This window comes from Xenopus laevis, chromosome 1L (assembly GCF_017654675.1).
Source record: "Xenopus laevis strain J_2021 chromosome 1L, Xenopus_laevis_v10.1, whole genome shotgun sequence".
Lineage (NCBI taxonomy): Eukaryota > Metazoa > Chordata > Amphibia > Anura > Pipidae > Xenopus > Xenopus laevis.
Genome location: NC_054371.1, coordinates 194,905,818 through 194,929,213, shown reverse-complemented (window position 1 = coordinate 194,929,213; position 23,396 = coordinate 194,905,818). Strand labels below are relative to the sequence as shown.

At 37.3% G+C, this 23,396-nt stretch overlaps 1 long non-coding RNA gene across 1 annotated transcript in view; it reads right to left on the bottom strand.

The window, feature by feature from the left end:
- Window positions 1-796: 796 nt before the first annotated feature.
- Window positions 797-23,396, bottom strand: part of LOC121395338 — a 59,973-nt gene continuing 37,373 nt past the window's right edge. The window contains exon 4 of the long non-coding RNA XR_005962404.1: window positions 797-1,423. This is a non-coding gene — a long non-coding RNA (uncharacterized LOC121395338). The remainder of the gene's footprint in view (window positions 1,424-23,396) is intronic.

Below are 23,396 nucleotides of genomic sequence, written 5' to 3'. Positions count from 1 at the left end.
TTTTCTAAATTGAATTGCATCCAAAAATGAATCTCATCCACGACTTTTGACATGATAAATCCTTTTTCTCACTGATTTGAATCTGGCGCGAAGTGTGAAGTTTGCTGAAATTTTGCCAAACTCGTTACCAACATGAGACATTTTTTCTCATGTTTTTCTTGCACCAAATGCATTGGGGACAACGGAATAGCAACATGTTAGCATACATTCGCAAACATTTTCACTACTTGGGAGACCGAAACTTTTGCCACATAGTGTAGCTTGGAAAAATGTGAGCTCCATTTCCTCACAGACCTTTTGATACTTTCCCATGCTTCAGTAATCAGCAAAGTCAGTGTAGCCCTGGATGCAATGCACAGGGATTTCTCAAGAGCTAAAAAAAACATTGACTATTTATATGCAGACACTGTCAATCAAACATGACACCGGTGTAGATACTTTCCCTTCATTGCCATTTCAACCTGTGTGTGTCAACTTCGTTGTGTATTATAAGCCCAAACATTCGAGGATATGTAAACTTTTGATCAGGGCAATCTGTTTGTTTTTAGTTATAAAGGTATGAGACTAATTATCCAGAATGCATGGGTACTGGGATATTTTTGTAATTTGGATCTTCATACCTTACATCTACTAGAAAATCATGTAAGCATTAAATAAATCCAATAGACTGGTTTTGCTTCCAATAAGGATTAACTTAGTTGGGATCAAGTACAAGCTACTGTTTTAGTATTACAGAGAAAAAATAATAATTTTATGAAATTTTGATTATTTGGATAAAATGGAGTCTATGGGAGAATGCCATTCTGTAATTTGGAGCTTTCTGAATAAGAGGTTTTTGGATAACATATCCCATACCTGTAATTATAGCATCTATTCTGTGATGGCAATTTGCTTCTCCTGAATAGTGATGTGCGAATAAATTCGCCAGGCATGAATTCATGGTGAATCTCTTAATTTTGCCGCGGAGAATAAATTTCAAACTTATTCGGACACACATTGACTTTAATGCATTTGGACAAAATAGGTATTAAAATTGTTGTGGGCACCTAAATTGAAGTGCGTCAAAATAATTTTGACGCCCATTAACTTTAAGGCGTTTCAAATGACAATTTTGCCCATCACTACTCCTGAACAATACCCAACACATAATAATGGTGCTGTGCAGGAACCCATGTTTTCATCTTACAAATTCTGCCAGTGGTATGTAAACAACTGAGTTTATCTACAATATTTACTGTATATAACATAAATATAGTATAAATACTGCTTATTATCAAGTCCACTTCTTTAGTGCTTGCCTTCTTGGAATTTTCTTCTTGGCTTTTCTTTTCAATCTTTAAGGTTTTGAATTTCAGGAGATGCTGCCTTTGATTATGATACTTTTTCAGCTGGAATTCTCATGTGGTTGATGACAAACAGGCAGCTGGAATACATAAGGCATGCCACATAATAAAGGCTAAATAATGATTACAACGTGGCGTGGCTGCCTGTTAATAATAGCGATGGTTTTATAAAATGCAGTATGATTGTTGTTAACAATGTTAAATGATTCAGAGAGAAACTTAATGTTTACATCAAGATTTCAATGAAATGTTGATATCCACACTAACCACAGTGACTATCATGTTATTTTGTCAGTTACGCTTAGTTTGATTCTGTGAGGTTTCCACTTGCAAAGCTAAAAGGAGTAACAGCTGCAAAGGAATGCACGTTTGGGCATGACTTTCCGTCCACTCTGATTTATCAAATATGGCCATTTAAATTGCAGTCCAGGTGGGTGTCCCAGTGAATCTGAGACAGCAAACCGACCTCCTAACCACAGGACAGAGCAAAAAAAACCTACTCTTTTCATCCCAGCTAAATCAGCAGTTCAGTCTGTAATGTTATGAATGAAATCATTAAAGCTACTTCTCGTATTAAAATATGTTACTTTGTCCACAATGTAATTAGAGTTCATTATTGTCCATAAGTACATCATTTAAGCCAAAGTAGAATATTTCTGGGGGTGGGCATTACTCTACAGCAGAAAGATGGAACTGTGGCTCCCCTGATGTTAGAACTAGAACTCTCAAGACCACTTAGCAACAGGTGTCCCATGTCTACGCAAAATCCTGATTAGTGGTTTTCTTGATATTTTTAGGATTACAGACTCTCTGGGGATCAGCTGCTAGATTAGTGTAAAGTACCGGAGCCAGATAATTATAGACTTTAGGGCTACCTGCAAGTTTTTCAACTGTTTGTGAAGAATTAGTCCCAGCATCCCTGACAGCCATAGGATTCTGGGAGTTGTAATTGAAGATAAGCTCAATGGCATACACTTGACTTGGTAGTGTCAAGTCTTGACTCCTTCCTTCCCCAACCAATATCCATTCTATGTTAACAACACTCAAGCAAAAACTTCTTTTATGGGTTGAAATTGTTGCAGCCACATTTATTAACCATGAATTAACCATCATATAACTCATATAACATCATATAACATCATATAACTATAGGCTAGCCCTATCCTCAGACCTAGCAACTTCCACCACTGTTCTTGTTCATACGCTTCCCCCCTCTGTGCCTTTGACTACTAATTAATTCGACACTCCCCTCCTCCCTACCCACAACAGGGGATACAAAGGTAAAATTACACCTAGATCTCTCTGCTCTCCCCACTTCACTTGCTTCCATCCGCAAATCACTTGCCAGACTACAACCCCCACAACCCCTTAGCTACATAAAAGCATCTATAAAGTATTTCCTGTTAAAGTTTCATTGCATTAAAATAATTACATTTGTGTTATTCTGTAAAAGAGTTGAAAATGAATATGTGGGGGCTTTAAAAAAGTAACAGTGAGGAAAATTTGATTTCCCATAGAACCTTGTTTAAACAACAACCAAATTCATATTTTTTTACCTTATTGGCTTTTTCTCTGTGATAATAAAATAATACCTGATGCTTGATGGTAATTAAGCTAACATAAATCCAGGCTGATGGTAAAACAATCCTGATTGGTGTTTTCATACTGTCATGCCTTTAGTAGCTCTAAGGCATGGTGCTCCATATATTTTGAAAGATCCCTTATGAAAACTACAGGTATTAAGCTTCCTTTACCGATATCTGTATAGGTATCCTTAGGATACCATTTGAAATCCTCCTATCTTTTTTCTTTCTTTTCTAGCTTCCAATGTCTATCTGGTCTAACTATTAATTTGGTAACTGATTCTGGATGCTCATTATAGCATCACCCTTCTGCCACTTATTACATTGTTGCTTTATGCATATGGTAAAATATCTAAGGAACAATGTCCAACCTATTGTAAAAATATGAGACTATTATGGTGGTTATTTATTAAAGTTCGAGTTGTGTTTTCTCAAAAAAATCAAGTTTTCCTAGGGTAGTTTCACTAAAAAACTTGAATATTTCGGGATAAAAAAACCTTGAATTTTTTTTCCACGTTCACAGTTTTATTTTACAAACTTGAAGTACGCAGTCAATTATTAAGCACCAATTTTTTAGCCTTTAAAGTCAGAGAGCAAGAGACAAATGTAAAGGAGAACTAAACCCTAAAAATGAATATGGGTAGAAATGCCATATTTTATATTCTGAACTTACTGAACCATCCTAAAGGTTCAGCATCTCTATAGTAGTAATGATGCAGACTTTCAAAGTTGTCACAGGAGTTTCCCATCTTGGGAAACATGCTCAGTTTGCTTTGAGCAGCTGTTGAGAAGCTAAGCTTACGGGACATCAAAAATGATCAAGCACAAAATGAGGTTTGCCTACATATCTTCACTGTTAAAGGGTTATTGTTGCCTTGGGCTAGTATAGAAGCCCAAAATATAATGTACAACATTTCTGCCTTACTTATTTAGTTATTTATTTCTAATTTAAGGATATGTATTGCAGAATACCCCCTATAGAAGATCCTTTTGCATGTAATCAGATGGCATCCATATCATCCACTTACAGGCTCATTGGAACCCTCTGTAATACATTCATAAGTAAAAACTTTTTTGTTTGTACTCAACTCCTCAACTAAATATTTGGGAGCTTTAAGGGCAAATTTACTAAAGGGCAAAGTGGCTAACGCTAGCGAAAATACGCCAGTGTGATGTAATTTTGCCACTTTGTCGATTTACTAACAGGCACTGGCATAAATTTGCTAGTGAAGTAGACCTACTATAGCGCTACTTCACACCCTTATGCCAGGCAAAGTTGCGCTCTGGAGAAGGGATGCGCTCACTAACTTGCGGATTTTGCTAAACGTTACCTCTTGCACCAGACTTTACTTTGCCAGCTCAGAGAGGTGAAGTGCGATAGAGTAGTTTGTCAAAAAAAAGTTGAAAAGTCCCAAAAAATGCTGTTTTTTTTTACTTTTTACTGGGTGATAGGCTGAAAAAGATCGTCATTTTTTGGGGGGGTACCCTCCTCCCCCCTTACATTTGGCACCTAAGCTATACAGCGGGCACATGTGTAGGGCAATATAAGACCTCTATAACATTTTATTAAGTTTCCCTGGCCTTGTGTAGTGTAATGTAGTTGCTGCAGCATATACGTCCATTGTACTTTAACTGCACATAGTATGCTATGTATTCTAGTGATTAACTTGAGCACTACTGCAACATGGAACACCAGCTCTCTGCATTCCTAATCTGTGCCCACACACCATCTCTATTATATGAGATTATGCAACCCACAGTTAAATAAACTAAACTAAAAACTACTAAAACTTATCTTGGACTTCTAGGAATGCAATCCAGAGCTGAACAAACCCACTTGTTTCTTTTTCTATAAGCTATCCATGTGTTCATGCGGATTACATTTCATTACAGCATTGCTACCAGAAACAAATCTCTGAAACATAATGCCAATTCTCACCTGTGTGGAAGAAAGAACTCCAAGTTCTGCTGTTAATAACCACAAAGCTCCCACTCATTTCAATTGCATACCTAAATTCAGAATTATGTTGGAATATTTTTTTTGAATCCTCAGTAGTTATAAATATTATAATATTATTAATAACATTTTCTAAAAAATAATTGTAATTTAGATGTTTGTGTTTTGTATCATAATTACTATTTTTATTAATCTTCAACACAACATATATTGGGCTGTACAGTTCGAAGGAAGGAAAGAGACAAAAGAAAAAAAAACCCACAGCATTAACCGTTGCATGATTTTCTCCTACAATTTATTACAAATGCCAGACCGTAATTTCATTAATCAGAGTGACTGAACTACACTGGAATCTTCACTGCATGCTCTGCTGATATAGGAAACATTATGTGTACTTCTACTTTAACCTCACGTGACCATAACATTCATATACTGAAATATTTAGATATAAAGGGTGGAAATATGAAATACATTGAACGCAGTATAAATCTAGTTCTGCTTTAAGAAGTGCATAAATACAATGGACAGGACTGTAAAGTTATGTTTGATGAGGTACAATGTCAAGGACTGCTAACCTTTCTAATGTTTGCCAAAGAACAATAGGTAGGTATAATTGCCATGGGAGTCTGTGGGAATGACATATAGAGAGGAAAATTTGTATTTCATGATTATAAGATCAATCAATTGGTTTGACATGTAAGGTAAAACAAAACAGCACAACTTTTCATGTACAGTCTAGTAAGAACATCATAGAGAGGGTGGTGAGGTTAGTGCTAGCTTTTGATAAGATTTGTTTAAGAACTTGCTCATACTAGAGACTTAAAGGAGAAATACCCTCCCTAAAGAGAAAAGCCCAATCCACTACCCTGCACTGTCGGTCCTCCCTTTCTCCCTGCATAGTTCACATATGCAAAAAGTGTCCCTGATGTTTACATGCAGGTTAGTGCAGCAGAGCTCATGGATACCATCTTCTGCATCATGTTTTCTTTGGAAAGGGACAGCTTACACAAAGCTATTTGGAGCCAGTCTGGTATTCTCGCCAAATGCGCATGTGCTGTAGAGCTCCGGAAATTGCTGAAGGGAAGGAAGAGGATCCGAAGAAAACCAAAGATGGTGCCCATGAGCTACACTTAGCTACTCTGCATGGATAACTCAGCGTTGGAAGGTAAATAAATTAATGTCTATGAGAACTAGTAGTATATGTTCTCATAACACATTTGTGCAAGGAAATCCAGCTAAATGTTAAAAATGAGTCCTCAGTTATGTGACAAAGGAATACATTATATTATTCTACCTGAGCCAATATCACTTGTATACATTTCCTCCGCTAAGACCTTTAAGTTTTTCATTTAGGTATACGCGCTGTCACAGATGAATAGGATAAATGTTCCTTCTAATTCCTTCTCAGCTATGTGCCCAAAAAAATTCCATTTGTGTGCACATTTTAAACTTGTGTGCACAGTTTCTAAAAATAATACAAAATGTTGTGTTTTCACACAAAATTCTTTATGCGCACCACAATTTATAGAGCATGCTAGTCTAAAAACCTTGTGCATGTGCACACAAGCACACACCTAATAGGGAACATTGAATGTGAGTGCATAACATAATGTGCAAAACAACAATGCATATGGACCTTAGAATGGTTTGGTGATTTTCCTAGGATGAAAACAAATCAACACAGTCAAAAAGTTTGGGAAACATTTTACTACCTGCTAAAATTAGATGTCTGCTTTTGATCGGTCAATATCACTGAAATTGTGACAAGTCTGAAGCAATATGGGTCTTATTTGTGAATGCAACAAATGTTTCATATAATTATCATTGCTAGAATTCCTTGCAGACAGGCATGTAGGATATGAATCCCAGAAATTCTTGCTAAAAAAATGTGCTATGATCTAAGTAAGAAGGTCAAATGGAATAATGAGACATGTAGCTTCTACTGCTGTATTTTATTCTCTCTGCATCATTCTCTTCTCCACCTTTCACTCATCTTCATTGTTTGTGAAGAGGTACCTCTAATTGATTCTAATTCTTTGTTCATAAATATAAAGGCTGCTTAAGATGTTTCTAAAAATTACATTAGGATCTAATCAAGCTTGGGTACCAGGACATCAGCTTTGGCCAAGAAAAGTATCAAGGCGACTACAATATCCCCAAAATACAGTAGCATGGTCAAAGCAGTATCTATTTCATGTATGGGACATAATTCTTTACATATTCTTTGTTAATAATATGTGCAATGTTGCTAACTATCTCAAATTTGGACTTTTCGGTTCAGTTTTGGGAAAGATGCCCTGGACTACTCCTATTGACCGAGCATCACCCACTTGGTTTAAGGGTAGAACTCCATGAGCGATTTTACCTGCAATACCTACCTCTCCGTCGTGATGAGACAAATCGCAGGCATCACGTCGGATGCCCCGAATCTAATCTAAGTAATACAAATGTCGCACATAGAAGCTGATTGCATCCCACATGAATGTCGGATGAAGATGCAACATGCAGCGTTCACATTGTTTCGGATGCAATCAGCTTCTACGTGCGACATTTGTATTACTTACATTAGATTTGGTGCATCCGAAGTGACGCCTGCGATTAGTTCTACCCTTAAAGCACAGGGCAGTATGCAGGTGGAATTTCCAAATAAAGATTGGTTTTCAAAAGTGGATCAGTGCAATGCAGGGTTTTCCAATAAACACACGTAGAGCCAGGGTAGTGGATCCATTATGGTTGAGGAGAGACATTGTTATTCATATGTAAAGCAGAAGGAATTCTAGCTCCAGCTGTGACTGGGATCTGCAATGTTTTTACTTGTTCTCTAGGAAGAGATTTTCTGTTGCTTTCCAGTGACCTACAGATGACATATATCTTCCCTCTTGCTCTTGAATTCACTAAATGTAAACTGCCCTGAACATACTAGGATTTTACCATCGAGTTTAGCCTAGGTCTTTAGCAGAGCCGGGCCAGGCCAGCCAGGCGCCCTAGGCAACCTGGCCGGCTGCAGCGCTGACTTGTAGCATGCATTCGGAAACAGACGTGCGTATACCCAAACGGACACTGGCGCCTGCGCAAATGGATGTGCAAGCCGAAATTCTAGAGAAGAGAGGGGACCGGACTAGGGGTAGGCAGGAGGCAGAGAAGGTACGTGCCTGGGGCCCCCCCAGCTTTGCGCTGTAGGCACGTGCCTACTCTGCCTACCCCTAGTTCCGGCCCTGGTCTTTAGACTACTTTGTCACTTTACTACCAACAGGAACATTGGGCAAGGTCACATGACACTTTGCTATCATAATCTGCAATGGGCTAATTCTCTTTACCCAATAATGACCTGAAGTCTCATAAATGTCTTGGTTTCTCCTAATGGCACTTTTGCTATATTAATATTTAATATTATCTAGTAATAACGCTATAACCCCAATGTTCACTTCCCTTTACTATTCAAAAACATATTTATACAATTTTTGCAGAAAAGTGTTGTGTACATTACATTTACAAATGCTTGCCATATTTTATTTTGAATTTTTTTTTATATGAAGTGGTTTCCCATGTTTTTACTTTGCTGTTTCTTTTAAGTGATTAAGGATACATAGTGCAATAGATGTGTTGCTGTTAGTGTTGAAAAGAAGGTTGAAAAGTATTGTTCAATAAGAATTCAACAGACGACTTCTATATTAAAATGAAATACAACATTACTGGATCTTAAGGAACCATAGTATTCTTTGTAACGATTCTTATAAGGACATGAACTCACTCCATATAAAGAAATCCTTGAGCCTGAACATGTTATTAGATAAGAGAATCCCAGTATGCCTTATTAATGTGGTAACATATTAAATTCTTTGAATGTAGATCGTCTCTTGTTTCTTCTTTTACAGGGCTCTAGCCTCTCTGCTCCTGAACACATGGGGACATCAGTGGAAACTTGCATGCCATTATCCATTGCTGAGCACAAGCTGTTCAAGAGAAATGCCTTAGAACAACTGTTCTATCCTAGAATTAAATAGCATTACCTACTCATATTTATACATATGCTGAATTTCCAGTCAGCCCAAACCAGCACAAAGTGATAGATGATGGGGCAAGCAAAAGGTTTTCAGAGGGAGCGCTTCATCTTTACATTTCATCAACATGTCTATTTTCCTTGTATGTGAATAGGCAACATATTTGCCACTCACCCAACAAACACATTTTTCATGCCCTGTGAAAAGCTACGAATCCTCCCTAACCTGCAATGAGGAGCCAGTAGTGCTGCTCCAGTGATGCAACCTATAATATAGACATTATTCTTTCATAGTTTCCATACCATATTTCCACCATATTTTGTGAAGGAGATTCCTATTTATCCTCCACTACCAGTGCTCTTTCCTGCAATTTGAATTGACACACTCATTAATGGAACATGTGCCCAAAGATTTACTTCAACTTCCCTATAGTAGCTCCAGTGTATCTGACCTGCCTCCTCTTTTTGATTTGCTTGCAAGTGTGCAGCCTAGAGCTTCCAGGGCTCCCTCCGCTGGCTGATTCAATAGGTGCAGCAGACTTGAGCCCATTAAATCATGCCTAGACATAACTTTAACACTGACAGCTAGAAATGACACTTTGACAAACTTTGGATGCAATTGTCCGATTTGTCAAAGGCACACACACTTGCAGCTATGTTTTGTTCAATGCACTGGATTAATTGTGACAGTCACAACTCAGCACTTAGTCACAATGGAAAACATAACAAATTGTGTCTAAAAATGTTTTACAATCGTGGACAGAATTAAGATAAAATGTAAACAACTAACCTCTCTAACTTTTATTAATAACCTATGGCTTCAGCAATGAATAATACAAATTCTAAATATGCTATGGCACATACTGCACTACATGCTTCGTTAAAAGGTCTAAGGGATCTTTATTCTGACAAGAAATGACTAATTGGATATCATAAAGCACTGCGTACCTTGACAGCGCTATATAAATAAATGATGATGATGATGATGATCACCTAGAATAAGATCATGTAGAACCATTTAACTAAATACATTTATATACAGGTATGGGATACCTTATTTGGAAAAATACAAAGCATTCAGATGTGGTAAGAGGTCCTCCAGCAGTAAAGCAGTAGCCAAGCTATTTTTTATAAAAGTAGAAAAATCTTTATAAGGACATATGTAGGCCTACATATGTCCTAATAAAGAATTTTCTACTTTTATAAAAATTATTTTATATTTTTGTAGTTTTGACCTTTTTACTTGTTCACTATACATTATCCTCATTTTTACTTTTTTGACCTTTGTCAAAGAAATGGAGCCATACACCAACATTTATATGGCTTTACCTCATTCGGAAACCCATTATAAGGCTCCAAATTGAGTGGGAAAGTCATCTCCCATAGACTGCATTTTAAGCAACTAATTCAAATTTTCTCTGTAATAATAAAACAGTATATTGTACTTGATCCCAACTATGATATAATTAATCCTTAATGCAGGTAAAACAATCCTATTGGATTTATTTAACTATTTTTTTTGTAGATTTATGGCATGGAGATCCAAATTACAGAAAGATCCCTTATCTGAAAGGTTCCAGGTCCCGAACATTCTGGATAACAGGTCCCATATCTGCATATATAAACTTTTCTAGGAATAGCATACATCTTCATTCCTCATACGAGGAACAACTCAAAATCAAACCAACTGCTGTGAAGCAGCAGCGGCGGCATGATGTACCATAATTACAGGATAAAAAACAATGTGAAATATACTTTTGATCATATGGAATGATAGATTTAGTCCTGCCATCCCTCTATCCTTATGGAAAATCTCACTTAAGTTCTTCTTCACAAAAAAGCTGAGGTCTCAAAACTCCGCATCAACATCACTCATCTTTTCATAGCAGCAAAACAAAATGTTCCCAACCTTTTCAAAACCACTAAAAGCAACGGTAGATCTAGTTATGACAAAAATCAGTTTACTGATGGTTAATGCAGATTTGACAGACATAGGGGCAGATTTGTATTCTTGTTATAAAAGAAAACAACTGATAATAATCATAATTTCATCTCTTTCCAGAAGTTATTTTACATAGAATGCAGACGAGACAATAATGTGCTTGCATCAATCTAATAACTATAATCTTAAATGGAACAATAAACAATAGTAGATATTACATGTTTGTAAAGCAGCATTCTACTTGCGTGGAAGTATTTTTATACTGCACGCCTAGATAACCTGCGCTTTTTCCATGTTCAGGTGGACTTGTATTAAATGACTTGTATGTGCATTTTGGATAGGGTTCAATATTCTCTAGAGAAATCAGATGTCAGACATAGTGCTATAAAATGGCCCTTGGAAGGTGATAAGTGAACAATGTGGTTGTCACCTTCACCCTACCTGCGAGGTCTTTGCTCAATTTGCCTGAAGGCTTTCTTTTGTGTTAATGTTATTTTTCATCATCTCCGGTTGTCAGTCTCTAAATCAGAGACAGCATAACCCATGGGCACCTTCATTCTGACTTTTTTTCATGCTCTACTAATGAGGAGTAAGCCACTTTCTTCTGTGACAGGGCACATTTCTCTTTTTTTCATACAGAAGATAAAAAAATAATGTGTGGCAAAAAAGTAGAAAGATTTTTAGTTCTGTTGTTATTTTGCAAAAATATGTTTTTTTTAATAGTTTTGTTTATGCATTTAACTGCACGATTAGTTTGTTTGGCAAGGTCATCCCTTAATGTTGGAAGGACTCTGCATTCTGGTATAGTAAAATACCTACATGTCTCAGTAAGCTTATTAATCAAAATGATAAGATCACTAGTTTAGTGTACAGTCTTAACTGGCAAATCTTTAGTTAGTAAAATGGATACAAAAAATATTCTCATACCATTCTTATACCAATAAACCATACTATTCCCATAACTAGATACACGGAGAGGCCTTATTAGCAGTGCCAGTGTCATGAGTCTCTCGTTATTGTTTCACTTGCAAGGCTGTAATAATAGGGACAATAATTATATGTGAATAAAACTACCACAAATGTGGAGGGTTGTTTTTATACATATTACAGTCATGGACAACCTTATCGAAAATGGAGTATTGTACGAAACTTTACATTGGGTGAACATACCCAGGAAATACGAAAAAAATCAAACATAAAGAAGAATATCTTTCTTTTCAGCATGTCAACATATAATAAGAATATTATTCAGAAGACTGCAAGTGTTGTTTATTATACGGGTAGATATAATAAGATCGTCAGTCTTGCATCCAACTTTCCCATGACTCCTTAATGCTGAAAATCTCAGACATAAAAGTGTAAGGGCCCGAAGGCTCATCCGAGTGCGGACAAAGGAGGAGGCAGTGCAACAAAGAAAGTTCAAGGTACAAAAGGGTTTGACAATAGAATGGTCAGAGTCCAGGCAAAGAGGTCAATCCAAGCAGAATAGGGTCAAAATGGTTAAACAGGCAAAGGTCGGTACACAGGAATCAATATAACAATTCTAGAATCACACCCAGGAATGCACAAAATGAAACCTATATTTTGGCAATGTTGCAGTGTTCAGGCTTCTTTAAATAGGCCTCCTTTGGCATCAAAATTGGACGTGATGACGCCGCTGGCGTATTTATGCTGGCGTGTTTACGATGTCGTTCAAACTCTGGCGTCCATTCTGGCACTGGCGTCCAATCAGCTGGTGAGAAGGAGCTGGCGTCACAGTGCTGCGACCAGGAAGAACCATGTGGGAGGACAGGGCGCCGCCATCTTGGATCGAGGAATGGCGATGTTGAGTTGTTTCCCTTACAAAAAGTGTTTAGTAGTTTTTTATATTATCTTATTTAATTATTTAATGCTGCATACCTAAATAAACAAGGTATTTTGGTTGAGACACTCAAGAAAAATCAGGAATATAGTGCATTAGAGTTTTATTACAATGCAATTTATCATGCGGAGGCACATTTATTAAAGGTCAAATTTTAGTAGTATTAGAGCTTTATGAAACCACAAATAAATTCATTTTCTCTAAAACCATGAGTGCCATGAAAGTTATAAAAAGATCCGCATATAAAAAGTATGAGAGGAAAAAAATGAGAATACCGCTAAAACCTCTAAAAAGTAGAGTTTTTTGGATAATTACTAGTGGAAAAAAAACTAAAAATCGTCCGAATGGCTAAAAATTTACTTCTATAGGAACATGACGGCTTGACTGCTTTTACTTGGCGAAGTTTGTATTAGAGCTTTTTGTGTTTTTTTAAACTTAATAAATCTAAAAATTTTTTAGAGGAATAGAAAAAATAGAAATGTGAATATTAGTAAATTGCCATTTAAGTATTAGGATATCTTGAGTTTCACACAAACCAAAGGGCCAAGAGGGTCAACTGGGAAAGACCAAATAGGCTAATTGTTTATATAGAGATGCAAAGTCCAAAACCGTTAAGTCAATTAGAATGAAGAAACAAAAAACAGATTAAGGCACCAAAATATAAGTAGAAGTATATAAGTAGAACAATTCCCTCATGCAGCCTGCTGGTACAGGCATGGGATCTGTTATCCAGAAACCTGTTCCATCCAGAATGGATTTAATTTCAATATATGGACAAACAATCCCTGTTTTGTTTAAAGGGGATGGCATTTTTGCTAGCTTAATGCCCTTAATATATTATGATACAATCCCAGGGGCTACACTTATTTTTTAAAATGGCTATTTTCTATTTATGATTACCCAATGGCACATACTACTAAAAAAGTCATTTTTTTAAATAAAGCAGGGGTTTACACATGAGCTGTTTTATGCAATATCCTTTTTATAGAGACCTACATTGTTTGAGGGGTATAGTTTTCCTTTAAGATCAGTACCTATTCATGTCCTTGCTATAACAAACATGACCATGGGTGACGTGTAACTAAACATTCAGTGTCATTTATCAACACTGGGCAAATTTGCCCATGGGCAGTAACCCATGGCAACCAATCAAATTGCTGCATTCCTTGTTCTACTTGCAGCTGGCTTCAAAAAGCTAATCACTGATAGGTTGCTATAGGTAACTGCCCATGGGAATATTTGACCAGTGTTGATAAGTGAGCCCCATTGTCTATAAACCACCACCCAATGTCTGCCATCAACAGGTGACTGGAATGTAAAGCACCAAGTCCAATACATTAAATCCATGGCAAGGCCATAACTGTGACATACCAAAGATCATAAGTCAAACTCAACAACCTCCCAAACACTAACAAACATAGTTATGGCAAATACGTCCTTCCATTACCAAATATAATATCTAATATTGGAAAGAAGAGGGGGGAGATCAAATTCATCAGGATAATGTCTACACATACATGCTTCATCCCTTCTCCTTTCGATGTGTTTGATTTTCGTAGATCTGTTATGATAAATGAGCAATAATTAGGCAGAATCAGAATTGCATAAATTACACATATATATTGTACATGTGAAGTGACAGATATCAGTTACAGCGAACTTATAAAATGGTCGCTCTGGTGTAAAGGCATATACTCAGAGCTGTAGCATTGTTACATGCAAATATGGTTTAATTGTTACTTTTACAGTGAAACAATCACCGGATCAAATTGTTCTAAACAGCCTTTTTTTTTTTACATCAGTCATTCGGATATTTCCATAGCACTATTTCCTCTCAGTCACAGCAAGTAAAACTCACAAAATAGGACAGTTCACAAGTATTTGATGTTTATATCGTTATCATCTATGCAGTAGTAACAATGTCCCTAGGTGCCATTTTACTCCATACCTAATCATTCGCCTCATGTCATATTTCTTTTGAATTAAGTGCAATCTGGAGGAGCTGAACTGTGGGAGAGATGGGCTGCGGAGCACTTGTGACTAAAGGGAATCCCAGTATGCTGTTCTACAGGCACAGGCACATCATGTGACGTGTCTCATGGGACATAGTTAGCAAGGCTCCTTGACAGAGGCCAGAGGCAAAAAAGACAACTTTCAGTGCTAAAATATGTTTGCATACATATAAAAGATGTTGTAGCCCATCCAACCGGGCAATTAAGAAGGAATATATTTAGGAATTAAATACAAGGCTGTAATAAAAGCAGAAGCAATGGAGCTTATCTTTATTTTCTGCCAGTATGAAGCTTTCAGCAGCTGTGTAAGGCAGAACTCAGTTATATAATGGTAATATTCATTTGCCTCTGTATAAGGGAAGCTTGAAATAAAGAGAAGATTTAATGCCAAAATACATATAGTTTACCACAAGCACGTTGAATATTTTATTTTGTTTGGTAGCCAATCAAAAACCGTAAACATGGGTCAGTTTGCCTGTGTATGGTTTCATGCCTAGGTTTGTGAGTGCATTATCAATGTTTCTGGCTAGAGTGGAATTATTGCTGATTTACTTTTACGGTTGTGATCTGTTTTAATCCTTGATGCCTGCAGTACTGGCTGTTACTTCTGCCCCTATGTATACCTCTGTAAATCTCTTGCCATAATGCAATACTGCAGTTTAATATACAGGGTGGCCTATTCAGAATGGATAGCTTGATTGGCAGATTGCCTGCAGCTGGCCCTAACAAGGATGCAGGTGGATGCAGCGAAAAGCCCTTAAGGCTTACTTAGAATGCTACTGAGGCTCCTGTGGATTAGCCAGTGAAAACTCTGAGTAGTCATGGCAAGGGCCGTATTTATAAAGTGGTTTAAAATAAAAGGAGTATTTATAAAGCTTGTGTTGTCTTCTCACTCGTTTTACACTTCCATTACCATTGCTAAAATCAGCACACAAAATCCATTCCAAAGGTAAATGATGAGATTTGTCAAGGTGTATATTTCAGTTTTGTAATCGTACATAGTTTTTGATACCAATAGTCCTTACGAGGTCATTTAAGCTAAAACACCCCGTAGCGCTCATTTAAAATGCACTTGTGTTTGACTGCGATCTACACCTGGCGCCAGATTAAAAAACTGAAGCCGTATGCGCTCGCTGGTGTTACCTGAGTTTCCTGTCCAGTAAGGGCCACAGGGTCAGACTAGGTGGGCCCTGACCCAGCCCCTCCCCCCACAGCTGCCTGAAACCTACTCCCACTCCAATTGATAACAGAAAAGCAGGTATTTACTGAAGGGTGGAAGGAGGATTTGGCTAGGGCAATGGGCCTGTGGAGGTGACTGAGGGGGGTCGGAAGCCCCATGGTAGGATATGTGGAACCCTAATATGGCAGCCCTGTTGAGACCAGACCCCCTCAGTGTAACACTGATAGACAGAGTGGTGGGGGGGCACTTGGGTCTCTGCACTCTGTTTTTAAAAAGTGTAGAGTTAGGTGCAAGTGTGCAAAAACATGTTGGCTTGCAGCAGTTTTTCACACCTTGTAAATGACCCCATCAAATTTTTTCCTCAACTCTAAATTCATTCCAACTTTATAAATACATAACATGAACCAAAGTAACTTTTTTTAAAAAAAATATGCAATAACTAAATGCATAGAGGCCTATTTATCAAATGGTGAAGCTGGAGCTTGTCAGCAGCGTCCACCAGAGTTAAATTCTACTGTTCTCTATATTTTTTTATGGGATTTTTTTTTGAGTTTTTCACTAAAGATCCCACACAGTAAAATACAGAGTAGCTCTGTGTTCCCACTTTGAGAATTATGTCACATATAGTCTGAAGGTGACCCTCTTAGTCATGTAGCAGAGTGGATCATCAAACATCAGTGCCTCAATATGTTTCTCACCTTTTCCCTATCCCTCGTGGGTCTGCAGAGCATTGCCAAAAGTCACATTCACATCTCCAAATCAGCACAGTTGTCTTCCATTGAGTTCTAATTAATCCAATGAAACATGCTACATTTTAATTCTTTTAACTTGCATTCAAAATACAAGAAAACATAGAAATGACCTCACCAAACACTCTTAAAACAATACATACGTAATGTATCTATTTATCTCAATGATTGAGTTTTTAAAGGGGAAAAACTCACATTTTTAGAGGAAAAAAACTTATTTTAGATTTATTATACCCTGAAGCTGGTAAATATCCAAATCTGAAAATACTCCAGATAAAACCTGTCGAAGTCATGTAAAAGTCTTGGCAGATGTCCCTTTTACAATTTGAATATGTTTCTTGTCATCGTGATCTGTGCTGGTTTTGATCTGTGCAGGTTTTCGTACAATAATGGCACGAATTTGCTGCGAATTCCCGCATTTCGCTGCCGGCGACAATTTCAGATTTTCACGATTTTTCCTGAAAACGCTTGAATTGCTAGTTTTTTTTGTGAAAATGTTCGAATTGCTCGATTTTATAGTGAAAACGTTCGAATTGCTTGATTTTTTTGTGAAAACGTTCGAATTGCTCGATTTTTTTGTGAAAACGTTCGAATTGCTCGATTTTTTAGGGAAAACATTCAAATTGCTCTATTTTTTTGGTGAAAATGTTCGATTTTCACAATTTTTTCGTGAAAACTTTGAATTTCACGATTTTTTCATGAAGTTTCTGATTTCACGCTTTTTTGCAAATTTTTCGAGGGAGAAATTTGCCCATCACTACTCAAGGTTCATGAGTTCTTGCTGGCCAGTAAGGGCAAATGCAATGTAGAAATAAGAGAAAAAGTTTATGCTTCACTGGTTTGTCACAACACAAGCCAAATCTAGTATTATTAAAGAAAGTGATTACTGAACTAATATAAAACACAATTGCTGGGAGAAAGCCACGGTGCCATTACAAAAGGACAATTGAAACACTGTTAACATCCAGGTGCCACCAAAGCCACTAATTTTAATTTCATAGACACTTTATTCTTTCAATGGAGGCACATTCTACACTTCCTAGGCCTTAGTTAGTACAAAATAACCTAACCCAAGTTTCACAAACAAACTCCCCCTTTTGAACTTTTGCACATCACTACTAAATGTGTTTATATCATCAAAAAGTTGGAGTAACAATCTTACATCAACTAAACTTACTGAATTTGACTTTATTAAATGTTATTCCACATGAACGTCAATTTACTCCAATGTCCACTCATTTCTTATTTAGACATTTTTGAGAACATATTATGATACAATTCAGGGTGAAGAGGAAACGGGCTTTAAACAAATCCAAAACTGCATTATTTTTGAACTATCATGGAATACTTAACATCTCTACACTCATAAGGAGAAGAGATTTGCTCTTTATAACGTATGGCCTTTTGTTGAATATGCAGTTTTCAGGGGATCAAAACTTAAACTAAAATAGCTAACCCAACATTTTAATTATAATTCACAGTTTAAAATTCCTTGTGCTTTTTTGAGTGTAAAGAGTAATTTGAGACAACTATGCAAAGTTTTTAAACCCAAGGTTCCAGAAATTGCCCTCTCTGTTGACAATAAAACTAGCCTTGCATTCAGATACTGAAACTGGCTAATTTCTCTCTTTGTAACTGAGAAAAAGGAATTAAGGGAAATAAATGCTTGACAAAACTGACAACTCCTTGAAAATGTTCCTTTCGTGTTACCTGTTTTTTTGGGTTCTAGCAGAAACGGTTCCTTTTTCCTTTAGCAAAGCATGAGACTTTCAGTTACTCCAATTAGTTTATTTATTGTTTGAAATGTTTTGTATGACTAACCAGAATGTAAAGGTTTCCCGATTCACCTGTAAAGGATTCTCCTGGGATAAACAAAAATCTATTAAATATTCAACAACAATATTTACTGTTTTTTTCCCTCTTGCTTTGCTTTAAGCCTTTAAACAATGAATGTGCATAATGACAAGAGGAAATCACAATACTTGTAGAATTGTACTGCCTGCCAAAACTTACTTGGTTAATTGATCTATTTTTGGTCTTTTTTGATAAAAGCTCAGTGGTACAGGCTTAGACTGCAGGCTACAAACCATTGCTGCTCCTACACAATGCTGATATGTTTACCTGTGTGGTGCTCAATGTGCAATTGATAAACAAGTTTTGTTAATAGGCTTTTCAAAAGAACATTTGTAAGAACAGCAAAAAGTGCGTGCTCTAATTTCAGGTCTGAAAATGGAAGTATTTACCAGCTCCTGAGAAAACTTCTGTGCCTGAAAACAGTTTGTATCGAGCAGTTAAATCCCCATAGTGACTGGGCTGTGAAAGGCTGCTTATTATGTCACTTTGTTGAATTCATGATATATGTGGTGCCCATTAGTGATGGGCGAATTTATTCGCCAGGCGCGAATTCGCGGCGAATTTGCGCGTTTCGCCGCCAGCGAATAAATTCTCGAAACGCCCGCGAAAATTCGCGGCAAAAATTCGCCGGCGTCAAAAATTTTTTTTTCGAAAAACGGACGCTGGCGCCAAAAACGGCCGCCGGCGCCAAAAACGGGCGCCGGCGGCGAAAAACGGGCGCCAGCGTCGAAAAACGGGTGCCGGCGTCAAAATTTCGCGCGAAATTCGCGAATTTTTCGGCGAAGCGAAACGGCGCAAATTCGCCCATCACTAGTGCCCATAATCCATTTTATTCAGTTTTTTTTGCATTTTTTTAAAAATATTTTATTAGATCCATGGGTATATGACTGAGCACGAGTGAAAGAAAATGACAACTGTATTGTTTATTTGATATGTTTATATGTTTTAATGTCATTTTCTTGGTGTGGACTTTAATAAAATATACAATCACATGTATGCAAATGTAGTTGCCCCCTAACTATAATCAACCTAATGAAAAGAGCATTAAAGTCAGCTGGGAATGTAATTGGGCTTGATTTGAACCAGTATTAGCATAATTACAATTTACAGATGCCACACACATCAGAGGAGCTCTGGAGAAGTTTATTTGTTTGGACTAAACCTTTCATCGGTGGTTTAATCGAATGGATATTATATTTTCACCCTTCTTTTAAATCTTGTACCCCCTTCACTCATTCAACTTTTATGTCTTTATACTTGAGCCTTCACTTGTGCATTCCCCTTCAGTGGCTTTTTTATGCATTGCATCGGTGGTTCAGCTTAGTGTTGTGGGTAGAGGGACGGATGGGCTTTTTTAACGTAAAGCAATAAAAAAAAACAAATAAACAGGGAGCACATGACAGGGACAGCATCAATCTGATTGGACCCTCCACACAACACCAAGCTATTCTTTCTTTAGATAACATACCAAACCATACGAGATATATTGGGTGAAAAAGGGTCATGGCTTGTTTATTAAAATTATATAATATATAGCCATTAATTTGTAACATGCTGCTGACAACTGCACCTTCCTAGGTGAGGCTTTCCTCCGTAATGCAAGCCCCTTCCACCAGGGCTCTTCCATCACTTTGGCCTCAAGCCTGAACCCTGTAACGTCCTAAACTTGATACCACTATTACTGGCATCCCTTCAGGGGAGCCCCTCCTGCTGCAACACTACATTAATACCCCCCCCTACACTGCTACCCCCTTGCTCTGGGGAGGAGGGGCAAAGCTGCTCAAGGTATAAGAAAACACCCCCTTCAGTTCCTTCCTCCTTTAACACCTCATGTTTCCACCCTTCCTTTACAGCAACCCAGGAAACTACAACACCCATAATCCCCAACACCCTCCTCTGGTTCCCTCCTTCCTAGCCCTGTCATTCCCAGTTCCTAGCTCACTCCGCACAGACATTCTTTAGTAAACTGGTGTATAACAGCCATTACATTGGCTCTTTGTATGCAGTGCACAGTAATGTCTGAATGCAGTTATTTATTTTCAAATAGCTTATATTTAGTGACTGGAGAATTAACAGTGCTTTATTCTATAAACTAATACCATGAAAAACAGATTGAATTGCTATTTACTTTAAACATGTCAATTAATAGGATTTGCCATTTTAAAGAAGTATGTGATTGACTGATACATAGAAAAATTCTATATGTCAGATTAAAAAAACTCTTGACAACCTAATTTGCTTTTCAGAAGAACATTGTATTGTATTGTCAATGCAAGATAGAAATAGGATTCTTACCAAGCAATATGCATAGTGTGCTTATTATCGTGCTTTAAGGCACAATGATCCATATTTTGTAAATATCTCTCATCTTTAAACCCACAAAATTCCAGATACAGAAACACCAAGAAGCCAAGTATCATTATAATCTGCAGTTTGGTAATTTTTCTATGGGACCAAGCTGTAAAGGATATCCTTATAATACACAAAAGCCATGAATATCCTGTAAATTATATCCTTATAAACAGTGAATTCTGATGTCATCATTTATAAACGGTGAGTTCTGATGTCATTTCTCTCACATGACTCACTGAAACTTGTGTATTATAATAAATAAAGTACCCCCAGTTGTAAAATATGAGGATATTAGAAGTTACCTCGGAGTTCCATGACCTGTATAAAAACACTCGGCCTTCTGCCTCGTGTTTTTATATGGTTATTAAACTCCTCAGTAACTCATAATATATAGCTTATATATATAGTAAATATAATTTACAAGAGGGGTACTTTATTCTATATAAACAGGGTGCTCCTCCTATGATCTATTCTAGAATTTCTCCCCATTGCTTATCCCTTGTCTAAAAGCCTAACATAATCATTATTATTTTTTTTAAAAATGCGCCGGAAAATCATTTCCTAACCACATTTGTACCAGCCATTTTTTTGCAGCAAAAGCTCATGACTAACCTATATACATTTAACTGTAGATTATAATGAATAATGTACCTCCTGCTGCCTTGGATTTATGTGACTTGTAGATGGTCATGTAACTCCTCAGTGTGACTTAAAATATAGTGGGGGTACATTATTCATTATATTATTGGTCTGTTGGTTTATTTGCTAGCTTCTTTGAAGATGGCTCTAGGAGCATCAGTGATACATAGTCCTTGATTTTTGTTGTCTTTCCCTTAATTTTTACCCTTACATAACCCATCCCATGGCATTGTGTTGTGTTATTCTTCCTTTTCCAGAAACAGGCCCGGACTTGTGGAAAGGCCACCTAGGCCTAGGGTGGCAGGATTTTAGGGGGGCGGCATGCTGCTCAAACACCCACATTGGTTCAAAAACATTGGGGATGTGCTGCAGATACAATGATTATTTAAATTTCCCATGTGCCAATCCCCATTGCTCTGGTCCAGATGATGAAAATTTGCACAAATAAAGGGGAGGGAACAGGGGCGACTAATGGCAGTGGGCCTAGCGGCGCCCACTATGTAAATCCGGCCCTGAACAGAAACCAGTAGGACATGATGCTGCATGGATGACCAACAATGCCAATGTCTAGGCAAAGAGCAAACTTTTGACCTACAGTTGACACATACTGGAATTCATAATTATAACAAGCAGGCAGGATCCATTTTGTGGACACTGTTATTAAGACAAGCCTTGCATCATCTCAGAATCTTGTTTGTGCACCAGAATGGGGGACCTGATGTCCATCCCCATGCCCTGGCTACTCAATTAAATGGTTAAGAGAACGAGGGAATGTGTAGAGAGCAGTGACATCTAGGAAGTGCTGAATGGAAAGTGAAAGTAATTGCTTGCCTAAGGCATAGAGGAGGGACAGACAATATTTGATTGACAGTTGAGATTTTTAAATGAGCTTGCAACAACTATGAATGCTTTGATAAAAAATAAAAATTTGATTTCAAGTTTAATTTGAAAAGGACTTTTAGTATTATACAGATTTTTATGTTTGGGTGACAGGTCCAATTTAAATTGGAGTCTATGGGAAGATGGCCTTCCTGTAATTTAGAGCTTTCTGTATAATGGGTTTCCGGATAACAGATCCCATACCTGTGCAATTGTTTTTATTTTGTCTGTTCATCTGAATCTGCAATATGAAAATTCAAAAAGTTACCGCCTTTAAAAAATAAAGTTGGAAAAACCAAGTTTGTTACAAAGTATGGCATTTCTGTGGGTCCAAGTAGAGCTAGGCTTGTTTTTTATATACTTTCTGAAGACCTTCTCAGCTTTCCATGTAATCATATATTTGACCAAAGAGGGGGCAAAAGGACGTATCTATTTACTTTTATTTAATAAAGACCTGGTGAAGAAGTATAAAAAGTGAAAACCACTACAATAATATAATTGATACTCTAATCAGAGATGTTAGCCTCCTCTCATGATATTTTGTCCTTTGTTTATGCTCCTATGCACAGCGTATCAGCAGAGAACTTGCTAATGAAAAATTTAACAACAGGAAATTACAAACAGCTAAGAGGCTTTTACAAATATTGACCGGTTACAGAGTGACTCATGTTCTTTTCTGAAGATTGAGAGATTTCAGATAGAAGGTAAGAAAGAAATCATTAAGACATCCAAAAGCCCACTTAATGCAATGACTTTCTTCTGAGTACATTAAAAGCAATGATCCGCGTCATGATGGGAAAGGAAATCTGTTAGGCTCAGGGCTGGAAAGAGTTAAACGATTAGCTCTGTTTCCAGCTGTTAGTTTTGGGAAACCACTCAATCCTGTGTTACAGTTTGGAAATTCTTTTTTAAGTCAGACAGATAGTGATGGGCGAATTTGCGCCATTTAGCTTTGCCGAAAAATTTCCGAATTTCGCGTGAAATTCGCGAAACGGCGAAAAATTCACGAAACGGAGCCGTCGGCTCGTTTTTTGACTCCGGCGCC